The following is a 12337-nucleotide window of genomic DNA, read 5'->3' as shown; positions in this document are numbered from 1 at the left end:
CGGTCGGCTCGGGAAACCCCGGAAGAGCGGGGTGGGTACGGTATGCTGCGCAGTCCCGGTCAGTCCTAGGCGAGCCAGGTTAGCCGGGAAGAAGCTCTCAAGCAGTGTTCCAGGGCCTCCGTGTCGCTGCAACCTACTTCCGATTTCAAATGGGAAATGAAGTCTAGGAGCCCCTTCCTTAAGCGGTTCCCGGAAATTTCAGGCCCGTGAGGTGGGAGAAGCCAGAGCTCCTTACTTCGTGGTTCTGAAGTGAAGTCTGATCTTAACGGCGTCGTTAGGTTTTTCACCGCTTAAAAGAGTTTGCAGTGCCCTTTCAAAGATCTGTGCCCGCTCGCATTAGTTGCCTACTTATTTTGGGCAGTCTTGTGCCTGCCCCCCTGGGGTAAGGCGGGAACAAATGAGAGAAGGGGGTTAGTGGAAGACCTCTGAGAAGCTCCGATTCTTGTCCCGTGGTTGAATAGGCAGGCAAGTCACCATCTTTCCAAAATCTATTTCCTCGTGAGTGAAACAGAGATCAAGGACGTCTGCAAAGTTAGCTATGGGAACTGGAATCCAGGCTAAATTCCTGCCAGGTACAGCAGGCCTGAGTCTCTCCAACCTGTGTCACGTTGATCACTTTACAACGTTCAGATGTGGGATTCCTTTCCCCTGGAACACTTTCATTTCCGGTTTCCGTTGGAAGACAAGTCTCCACAGGTCTCGTGTTTCTGTATGCCACCCAGAGACACTGCCTTTTTTGGACTGTCTTTTCAAGGACGTTTCTATGATGAACAGCCTCGGAAGGCAGAGATAATGTCTCCCTCCAGGCAAAGATCTGGCCATCTTACTCTTCATTATAAAAGATTTGGGTTCCCTAAGCTTCCTCCTGTGGCCCACATCATGTAGGCTTTTGGGAATTAAGGCTCAGGAAACTGGCCCAAATGACTATAATCTGACTATTGCCATTGCTGTTAGTAATAAACTGTCCTTTGACTCAAGAGTTCATCTACCAGCATTCCTGAAACTGTGGCATGCTAACTTGTGTTGACTAGAAAGAAAAAAAAAAAAGCACAACTTAAAAGCTGAGAATTACGTCTTATTTGGCGGACAAAACAGAGGACTTAAGCTCTGAGGGACTGCTTGCTCCAAAGAGGTAGGCAAGGATCCAGGATATATAGTTTTTGCAACAAAGACCAGGTAGTCGGAACTTGAAAAGATTACTGTTAATTAAAGAAAACCAGATATCTCAAGTTAGGGAATTTAGCACTTTTCTATGTATGGGAAGATGCAAGAGTCTGGGCTCACTAAAATCATTCCTTTGATATGCATCTCAGCTATCTGAGGCCAGTATCCTGTGCTTTCTCATCCTGAGTCTCTTCGGGGTGTATCATTGGGGGCAGGGGGGCGGTGGCTGCAGCAGTTGACTGCTAGGTCGGGGTAGCGTTAATGTGATGGCTTGATGGCTGCAGCATCCTTTGTTTACTGATATGGCAGGCAGCATTTTTTCCATTGATACTTGTTAGCTTGCAAGTAGGCTAAAATCTAGACAATTTCCTTTCAAACTTTTGCTCAGAATAGGCCTTTCCCCACAATGCCAAGCCGATGGATGCCACTAAGTGTTATTGCTTTCTGGAGTGTTTCCTATACATGATCAGTGGTCCTCCTGCAGTTACCTGGGGAGCTTTCTAAATAAAAGCACAGATTCTTGAGTCCAGATTCTTTGATCTACTTGCCTCTTTGGGGGGAAAGGCCCAGGAATCTGCGTTTTTCACACGCTCTCCAGGTGATTCTCAGGTACACTAAAGTTTGAGGCCCACTGTGCTAGATCTACTCACCCAGCAAGTAGGTCTCCAGTTAGGCTTGCTGGTTCAAAAATTAACCTTCGAGACAATATCCGAAAAGGCCACAAGATGGGGCTAATAACCCTACATGCCAGGCACCTCCCTGGAAAATCTTGTCTCTTCTAGTCTCACTTTCTTTTTTATTTTTTAATTTTATTTATTTATTTATTTTTATTTTTGGCTGTGTTGGGTCTTCGTTTCTGTGCCAGGGCTTTCTCTAGTTGCGGCGAGCGGGGGCCACTCTTCATCGCGGTGCGCGGGCCTTTCACTGTCGCGGCCTCTCGTTGCAGGGCACAGGCTCCAGATGCGCAGGCTCAGTAGTTGTGGCTCACGAGCCTAGTTGCTCCGCGGCATGTGGGATCTTCCCAGACCAGGGCTCGAACCTGTGTCCCCTGCATTGGCAGGCAGATTCTCAACCACTGCGCCACCAGGGAAGCTCTTCTAGTCTCACTTTCTTTCGCTGTTTTATCTACGTGTCCCTGTTGCTCTGCGAATCTGTTTTGCTGTATGTGTGTTTCATTCTGTTCTTATGATGTCCCTTGTTTGTTTTGTTGTTGGTTTTTTTCTCAAGTCTCTGAGTAGGGCCGCAAATCAAAACAAGGGTAAAGAGTAGAAATTAACAAATGGATCTTTTTTTTCCTTTAAGGAGAATACAAAGGTTAACATTAAAGCAATAAGGTCCTCCAGTCTTTCTGGAAATCTGTGAAGGACTTGGTCCTATTCCAAGCACCACCATTAGCCAGGGGCAAGACCTGAGGCATAATATTTCACTTTCCTTACTACCTTTTTCTCAACTGTAAAAGGAAAGATTGGACTAATTGCTCCAAATTCTTACCAGCTCAGACACTCTGAACTTTTTTTATTCTTTACATAATTTCAGGAAAGAGGGTGATTAAGATACAGAGACCAGGAAAGAGAAGTCTTGGTGATTGTAACTAATGTGTCACCAGCTCCTGTTTCTTCTTCCGGTAGAAAGGACCTTCTTCAGAGGCCCTGAAGTTCAGGTCCTCTGTATACCAGCTAAACTATTGCAAAACTCAACTGGCAGTTCTCACTACTATAACTTGCCCCATCCCATCCCATCCCCAGGCATCTTTGCCAGGCACTGCCACATTTCCAACCCCCCTGCTATCACCATGTACATTTATGTAAGGAATGACAACTCTTTCTTAAATGTCGTGTTAGGAAAAAAAATATTCCTAGGTGCAGAAAGAAGAATGGCTTTTTTTTTTTCCTTTTTAAAGCAGATGACTAGAAAGTGACTACTGCAAATAAAAAGCAGAGATTGTTAGATTAGATAAAAAAGCAAGACCCAACTATATGCTACCTAAAAGGAACCCACTTAAATATAAGCCTACAAGTAAGTTAAAAGTAAAAGGATAGAAAAAGATATACCATGCTAACACGAATCAAAGAAAGTTGGTGTGGCCCTATTAATATCAGACAAAGCAGATTCAATATCAAAGAATATTATAGGGATAAGGAGGATGACTGCTGTATTTGACAGTTACAGGGCTGGCAGTAGCAAGAGCCATTTTCAGAAACGGGCAACCAGAGATGCAGATGTACTTGAACTTGTTCAGCAACGTTACCAAGGACATCTTAGAGGAAATCACTGTAGTCTGATGCTTGATGTTGGACATAGTGATGGCTTAGGCCTTCTCTGAGGTCTCTGCCATGGAGAAAAGGAGGGTAGGGTCTCTGAGTTTGACATGCAGGGGGAACTCCCATAAGAAGTAGTGCTTAATGCAAGTGATTAGGGAAACACCTGGGGTAGTAAATCGCCTGCCTCTGGATCAGATTCAGTTGCAGACTTCTTTTATTTGATCCATATGCTTTTTTTCCTCTGTATCACTTATGATCTTCTAAGCTGCAACTATAAATTGCAACTCACAATGATTAAACAATAAGGGCATGGAAGATCTCACATAACAGAAAGTCTGGAGGCAAGAAGGCTGTGTCCAGCCCTGTGACACTGAGACCCCAGATTCTTTCCATCTTTCTGGTCTGCCTGGGGCTGCCTTTGGGTTAGAAAATTACTGCAGCTGCTCCAGATATCTTATGCTGTTATAAATCAATGTCCAGAAATGGAATAGGACCATTTCTCCCTAGTATGTTTCATTTTCAGAGCCACGAAACCTTTCCTACAAACCTCCAGATTTCCCCTCACACCTTATCAGTCAGAACTGGGTCACATGCCCACCTCTATATCCATCACCAGCAAGGAGGATGAGACTGCTATGATTCACTTAAACCAGTTAGGCTTTACCTGAGTCATGTGCTGGAGGGTTGGTCACTGAGATACCTTTGGGGCTCAGCTAGTTGTTATGAAAGATGGGGAAATCGCCATAAGATAGGCAACTACAGGATCAAAACAGTTGCCAACATATGCAAATGGGGAGATTTCCCATAAAAAAATTTTTTTTTACCTCTGCTTTTTTGTTTAAAAAAAAAAATCAACTGTGCTAAAAGAAGCATAAAACTAACCATCCTAGGCATATTTAAGTGTACAGTTCAGTAGTATTGAGCATATTCCCATTATTGTGCAACAAATATGCAGAACTTTTCATCTTGTAGAACTGAAACTCTGAACCTTTAAACAAATGCCCTCTTCCTCCTTTCCCCAGCCCCTGGCAACCACCCGTCTACTTTATGTCTCTAAGAATTTGACTATGCTAGGTACCACAAATAAGTGGAATCACTTGTTTGTGACTGGCTTATTTCACTAAGCATAATGTCCTCAAAGTTCATCCATGTTGTAGCATATTTTAGAGTTTCCTTCCTTTTTTTAAAGCTGAGTAGTATTCCATTGTATGTGTATACCACATTTTTGTTTACCCATTCATCCACTGATGGACATTTGGATTGCTCCCACCCCATGGCTATTGTGATTGATGCTGCTGTGAACATGAGTATACAGATATCTCTTCGGGACCCTGCTTTCAATTCTTTCGAGTATTGAATATATGCCTAAAAGTGGAATCTCTTGATTTATTTTTACTTTTTTGAGGAACTGGCATACTGTTTTCTACAACAGATTCACCATCTTACATTCCCACCAACAGTGCACAAGGATTCCAATTTCTTCACATCCTGACCAACATTCGTTATTTTCTTTCTTTTCTTTAATAGTAGGCATCCTAATGGATATGAGGTGATATCTCCATGTGGTTTTGATCTGCATTTCCCTAATGATTAGTGATGTTGAATATCTTCTCATGCTTTTTGGCCATCTGCATATCATCTTTAGAGAAATGTCTGTTTAAGTCCTTTGCCCCTTTTTTAATCGGGTTATTTGTTGTTGTTGTTGAGTTGTATGAGTTCTTTATATATTCTGGATATTAGCCCCTTACCAGATATATAATTTGCAAATATTTTCTCCCATTCTGTAGGTTGCATTTTCATTTTGCTGCACAAAATTTTTTTTAATTTTAATGTAGTCCTTCTCTCTTTTTACTTTTGTTGCCTGTGTTTTGATGTCATATCCAAGAAGTTATTGCCAGTGTCATGGTTTTAGGTCATATATGTAGGTCTTCAATCTATTTTGAATTAATTTTTATATATGGTGTAATGGAAGGATCCAACTTCATCCTTTTGCATGTGGATATCCAGTTTTCCCACCACCATTTGTTGAAGAGACTGTCCTTTCCCCATTGAGTGGTCTTGGCACCCTTGTTGAAGATCAAATGACAAGAGTTCATTTCTGGACGCTCTATTGCGTTGCTCTATATGTCTGTCTTTATGCCAGTACCACACTGTTTTGATTACTGCAGCTTTGTAATAAGTTTTGAAATCTGGAAGTGTGAGACCTTCAACTCTGTTTTTCTTTTGAAAGATGATTTTGACCGTTGGGATTTGTTGAGATCCCATATGAATTTTAGGATGGATTTTTTTTCTATTTCTGCATTAATTGGTGTTTGGATTTTCATAGGGATTGCATTAAATCTGTAGATGGCTCGGATTTTCATAGGGATTGCATTAAATCTGCAGATTTAATGGGGTAGTACTGCCATCTTAACAATACTGTCTTCCAATCCATGAATGCAGGATAGCTTTCCATTTATTTGTGTCCTATGATCTCTTTCAGCAATGTTTTACAGTTTTCAGTGTACAAGTCTTTCGCCTCCATTTTATTCTTTTTGATACTATTGTAAATGGAAATATTTTCTTAATTTCCTGTTCGGATAGTCACCGTCCGCCTTTGCTTTTTTTTTTTTAAGATTTTTTTTTCTTTTGATGTGGACAATTTTTAAAGTCTTTATTGAAATTGTTACAACATTGCTTCTCTTTTATGTTTTGGTTTTTTGGCCCCGAGGCATGTGGGATCTTAGCTCCCTGACCAGGGATCAAACCCGCACCCTCTGCATTGGAAGGCGAAGTCCCAACCACTGGACTGCCATAGAAGTCGCTGTCTGCCTTTGCTTTTAAAGAAAGAAAGATCTGCCTACATTGCTACATTAAGCTCCCTCTCCGGCATGGCAAGAGACTTGAGCTGAATAGCAGCTGCTTCTTGTAGGGGGGACATTTGTTCCTGTTTGCCACGGTCCCTATCCAGCCAGCTTCCCTCACATTCCCTACCCTGTCTCTGTCAGCATTTGTGGTTTTGACCCCTTGTTTGGAGGTCCCCAGTGAAGCCTGCACACTGCTGCTACTCATTGTGAAGGATTGAGTGTGGTAAAATACTCTGGTACAGACTGGCAACTTGACCACTTGACAAAATGAAATCTAAACTGATGTTCCATGTTCCTGAAATTTATCTTTAAGCCCCCAATTATTTTATGGCAAACATTTTTAACAGAAAAATTTCTGAAATACATCGTGTGCTTTTTTCTCTCTAAAATAGAGGATGCAGAACAGAATTTAAGCTTTTCTTCACGACTTACCAAAATAGACAATAATTACTGGGCTGGGCTGGGTAATAACGGGGTGCCCTCAGGAGTTAATGAAGTGTGTGGGGTTCTTTGTCCCTTAAGTGGCCACAGATGCCTGTGATTTGTGGGTTCTTGCATTGGCTAGGCATTTGTTCTTTCTTGCTTAGAGGTTCTTCTTGCTACTAACAATGAATCTGCCTGCAGCAACCTGCTCTCCCTTCCTAGTTGATGCTTCTAGCATAGTGTGGGCTGGGACCTGATAGCCACGTGTGTTAGAATCGCTGGCATCAACAATGGCAAGAGTCATGCAGTCACTCTGTTGCTTCAGAGGTTTTCCATAGGCAGTGGGGGACCTGGTGAGCTCACTCACAGGTGGGGTAAAGGACTGGAAACCAAGAAGGTCAAAGTCACAGGAGTCATGGAGCTGACCCGGAGTGGGCGGGGCGGGCTCCATCCGCTTCCATGCAGGCACTTTCCGAGAGCATCCCACAGCCCACTGTCCTGCGGCCACCTTGGGGAGCTACAGAAGGGCTGGCAGCAGTGCCCCGGGCTGTGGAAACTGCTGAAAATAAAAACACTCTTCAGCCTGATCCATCTGCCCTCCCTCTTGGGTACCCAAATTTAATTTCTCACTGCATTTAATATGGTTTCATTTTTCCCAAGGAGGCACTTTGGATTATGTCCAGGAATTCCTTTTTTTTTCCTCTGTGGAATGATCTTATTTATTTTAACTTTTTCACTATGAATATTTTCAAACACAGTATTAGAGAGAACAGTGTAATTAACCCGCATGTACCCATCTTTCATCTTACATCAGTTCTCAATTTTGCTGTTTTTGTTCCTCCTCTCCCCTACACTATTTGGGGGTGGTGTGTGTGGAATATTTTAAAGCAACCATGGATTTTATTTCAGGAATGCATCTTTTAAAGTTACAACAGGTTATAATATTGTTGTATTATATTATTGTCCACTGTGAACCACAGCACTAGCAAGAAAACTTACATGTATTATCTCTAGTCTTCCCCAAACCCTGTCAATTATTCCCATTTTATAGATGGGGATGTTGAGGTTCTGCCTTAATTTGTATATAAAAGAAAATGGGCTAAATGATGGTATATTAGTTAGAATTCAGTTTAGGCTTTGGTTTTCAACAGAAAAGCCTCAAGTTCAGTAACGTGAACAATTGAAGTGTTTCTTTCTCTCTTGCATAAAAGTTCTCCCAGGTCCAGACCATGTCTGGGGCTAGCATGGTGGCTTGATGGTGTTCATTAGGGACCCAGGCTTCATCTCTCACATAGCTCTGCTATTCTCAATGCCACAGACCAAGATGACTGTTCCAGGTCCCATCATCAGGTGGAAGTGGAAAAGGGACTAGCGGAGGGCATACCCATTCCCTTGAAGGACTTGGTCCTGAAGCTGCACACATAACGTCTACTCACCAGCCACTGCCCAGAATTTAATCACAGTCACACCTGCAAGGGAGACTGGGAAAGGTAGTCTTTATTTTGGGCAGCCTCTGGCCAACTAAAATTCAGGGATTCTCTATAAGTGAAGAAAGGGGGACAACCAGGAATGCTTTCATGGATGGAATAAAGGGTTCTTTAGAAGTCAAGGGTGTGGCTTTGAGTCCTCCATTTTGGCCTCAACTGTGGTCCATTTAGTACACCTAGTGGTGCCTGGTTAAATTAGAGATAGATGTCCTTTGGTCATGAGCAACTTCAATTATTTAGTCCTTGTGCCCATGAGTTTTTTCTTTGTTAATCTTTTTTTTTTTGTTCTGAACACTTATAACCACACTATCCTTCTAAAATGAAATTTATTGAAATAGTAAATTTATATTATGTGATTTAATTCCGTTGTCCATAATGGAGAGACTCTAATTACATACCATCACGGCCCTGCTATTAATGAGTTTGGATTCAGCTTCGCTCTTTACCACCTGGGTGGTGGACAAATTTTTTATTTACCTTCTCCAAGCCTCCTTTTCCTTTCTACAAAATAAGAATATTATTATCAACCTCAACTGTTGTGAAGATTAGATGATGGATTAAAGTTCTGGTCACAGTGAACACTTGACAAACTACCTATCTAACAGATACATATGTACTATCTCCCCACTAATCCTATCCTATTTAATTCCTATCACTTCTAAAAATAATAACTATAGCATTTTATAGCATCTTCATACTTATTAATTTGGGCATCACAAAACCTTGTGAAATAGGCAGAGCGCATAGTCCTTAGTCTTCTATTCTAGATTAGGAGATATGAGCTCAGAGAGATGGATTCACCTGCCCAAGGTCACGTATTCCCTCTAGACTGGATCCTTCCCATGTGCATATAAACCTGCATCTTAAACAAATGATTAAACAGCCCTCTTTCAACCCACAGCCCCCTCAATCACCCGCCTCTCTCAAGTCCTCCTTCAGCCAAGACATGCTGCCTCCATGACTTCACTTCCAATTCACTCATCAGCCCACCCCATCCAACTCTTGCCTCTTCATTAAGTTTGCTCCTGGCAAGAGCCTGACCTTAAGGTCTCTGCTCCCTCTTACTCCGCCCCAGACCATCTCATCCATTCCTGCGGTTTCAGATGCCAACCAGAAGCTCATCACCAGCTCAGACCACTTTACCGAGCTCCAGTCCCAACTCCTTTTGGGATGGGAGTGGGGGACAGGTTAGGAGAACCCTTTTCACAAGTCTGGGCATAAGACAAACAGACCATGAACCATGGTAGGGGCAATAGGACTAGAAAGAAAATGATGAATAGGAAAAATGCTTGGAAGAATTCCCAGGACCTAGAGATAGAATGGCTATGGGGTAATAAAGGAGAGTCAAAGGTGATTCGGGACTTAACACTTGGTTCCTGGGATAATGTTACTGACACTTATGGGGAAGACTGGAAAGGACTGTGTTGCCGGAGCCAAGTGATGGAGGGTTGAAGACTTGAACCTGGGGTGAGGGTGGAACATTTAAATGGAAAATTCAAAGTGTTTTTTTCTTATAGTTTCCTTCTCCTGCTGAACCAGCCCCACATTTCTCTCCCCACCTCCAACCAGGGCTTCCCACAATAGCACTGTCTCGGCTTAAGACAGACAGAAGTAGATAGAAGGGAAATTTTTTTCATTTTCACTGGCATAGGTCACTATCCCAACCCACAAAGAGCCATGGGCAGAATTTTTAAGAGCCTTTATATAGAGTTCTAGGCTCCTGAAAGTGTTTCTGATAGGTATTTTTTAGAGGCAAGTAACAGGCAGAGATGTTTGACCCTGTCACCTTAGCCTTTCACGGGCAACACTGGACAGGGCATAAGACCTGAAGACGGAGTCATCCACTGCAGGGAGTTTCTCAGGGTCTCTTTCATAAATAAAACCTATGATGCTACGATTCTAGGAGCTAGATATTGGAGCTTCAAAAAGATTGCTGAAGACTTCAACAACCTCAAAATTTTGAATATCTGAAAACTTTTCTTTCCCTGAATTAGGACCCAGTGAGAATGTAGTTCATGGATTTGGCCACAGGAAGGCAGCATACACAAACTCACCTTTTCTTAAACCAGTCTGAAGTCGCCTTGCTCTTGAGTTCCCACTGTCATCACCTGGCATCAGACTCTCCACGATTCACGCAGGTCCCCAACCTTCACGCTGCTGGACTTTCATCACCTCATTCCCGTGCACAGGAAGACAGATGGGCCACCTGCTTGCTGACACCCTCTGACAATCTTCTTCACAGAGTGGTCGGTTAGTGCCTCGTCTTCCCCCATATGTCCCCTGCTAACTCCAGTTTACCCCATCTGACTTGCCTTGTCGCCCAAGCCCTAGCCAAGGTCTCCCTCGATACCTACTTGTATGACTTCTCGCTGCTTTGCAGACCCTGGCATTACCTGGTGCTGAGAACATGGCTGATCGATGGACGGGATGAACAAGGCAGAGCTCCAGCAGTCGTGTTCGTGAGCTCCGTCAGGTGGGTTGTAAGTTACCCTGAGTGAGTGAGTGGGCCTCAGGCACAGAGATTCTGATTTTCAGTAGACCTGGAGTGGCATCCAAGTATCTGCTTTTTTTTTTTTTTTTGGCCGCGTTGCATGTGGGATTTTAGTTCCCTGACCAGGGATCGAACCTGTGTCCTCTGTATTGGAAGCTCAGAGTCTTAACCACTGGACTGCCAGGGAAGTCCCAGGTATCTGCATTTTAAAAGCTACAGGCAGTCCACTGATCATACTTGGAGGAACACTGATTTTCTGATTTTGTGGCCTTGGACATGTTAATCTTTTAATCTCAGTTTTCTTTTCAGAAAATGGGAAGAATTAAAGGAAACGTAAACATAGATGAAATGTAAACTGAGTGCTTCCTTAGCACAGTGGTTGGCATTTAGACATGCTCACCAAATGCTGGCTTTTCTCCTGGGGTGACCCGTCTGCTGAGTTTGGGGTGGGGGGTGAGAGAGTCTGGGGGTGAGTATAGTGTATGCAGGGCTGTCACATGTGGCTGCACAACGCCAGGGGGCACCATCCTCAGAGACGTCTTTGTGAATAGCATCCTCTAGAACTGTGGGAGATCCCAACCCTTCACAGGATACAGAATGAAGAAGTTTGGGGTGAGGGCTCTGGAGAGGAGCTCTGAGGGTGTGGGGGCAACACTGTGACACACCAGCTTTTTGACCTTATGCTAAGACCGGTTCACCTCCTCCTACTCAGGAGAAAGTCTGGAATCTTTCTAGTGATAGGGAAAGGGGTGGCTAAGTGCCTTGACTCTCACTGCCCTGCTGGCCTGAGTGAAGAGGTAAACCAGCCTCTTGGTTTAGGCAACAAACCAAGTGGGCTGATGTAGAGATGGGGTGAGAAAGGCTGCCCAGTTTCTATGACTATTCTTGTGCCTCTGGTCCTGGCTGTTACAGCGCAGGGACCTGGTCCATGGCGTTCAGGCCCCTCGACCAGTTCTGCCAAAGCTCCTGGCGATATTCACCTGATTTCTGGTACCCCCAAAAGGGCCTGGGCACTTTAGGACTTGAAGAGACCGGGAGGGACACTGATGCTGAGAGCGTGGCAGGCAGGTGAGTCTCCAGCTCTGAAACATACCTGGGGGCTAAGAGGAAACGCCAACCTCTAAGTGTGGCCTCCCAAAGTTTCCAAGTAGACAGGAAGAAAAAGGAAGGGGTGGTAGGAATGGGGGGCTCAACTGCTCATGGGGGGGGGCGGACAGAACAGCAGAAGACCCCACCTAGGGTCGGGGCGTGGCAGAGATGGCCCCCCATCTCTGGGCACATGCAGCTCCGGAAACCGGCGGCGGCGTCTATTTCAGAGTTTATGGTAAGAGGCTGGAGCAGCACATGCTCGGCACCGCAGACAACACACCCCACCCCTTAAGGAAGTGGGGAGGAGAGCAGCAGGGGTGTGGTTAAGTCGGAGGAGGAGAGGGGAAAACACAAACCTGTCAGCGCTGTTTCTCAGCGGAGGCCCCCGGAGCCGACGCGCACCCCTTAAGAAGAACCTCTCACCTGCCGCCGCCCCGCCGCGCCTGGCCGAGCCGAGGAGCCGCCGCCGGGGTCGGCGCTTCGCTCCGTGTGAGTCCTCTCCCGCGATCGCAATCGGGGCTGAGCGCCCAGCCAGAAGGTGGAGGCTGGACGAGGCGGGAGGGTCGGGGTGACTCC

The 12337-nt window shown here is 44.6% G+C and overlaps 1 protein-coding gene and 1 long non-coding RNA gene across 3 annotated transcripts in view; both read left to right on the top strand.

Annotated features, from left to right (window-relative positions):
- The first annotated feature begins 29 nt into the window (after positions 1–29).
- Positions 30–10629, top strand: LOC132368192 (uncharacterized). The gene is made up of 3 exons (XR_009503965.1): positions 30–1132; positions 10176–10431; positions 10562–10629. It is a non-coding gene; the product is annotated as an uncharacterized LOC132368192 (long non-coding RNA).
- Positions 10630–12066: 1437 nt separating this feature from the next.
- PTK2B (protein tyrosine kinase 2 beta) overlaps positions 12067–12337 on the top strand; it is a 128256-nt gene continuing 127985 nt past the window's right edge. For both annotated transcript variants that reach the window (XM_059926851.1, XM_059926850.1), the window contains exon 1: positions 12067–12250. The gene's annotated coding sequence lies outside the window, so the exon portion shown is untranslated. The remainder of the gene's footprint in view (positions 12251–12337) is intronic.

This window comes from Balaenoptera ricei, chromosome 6, assembly GCF_028023285.1.
Source record: "Balaenoptera ricei isolate mBalRic1 chromosome 6, mBalRic1.hap2, whole genome shotgun sequence".
In the NCBI taxonomy this organism is placed as follows: Eukaryota; Metazoa; Chordata; class Mammalia; order Artiodactyla; family Balaenopteridae; genus Balaenoptera; species Balaenoptera ricei.
The sequence above is the reverse complement of the archived record's forward strand: the minus strand, read 5'-3'. Positions and strand labels throughout refer to the sequence as shown.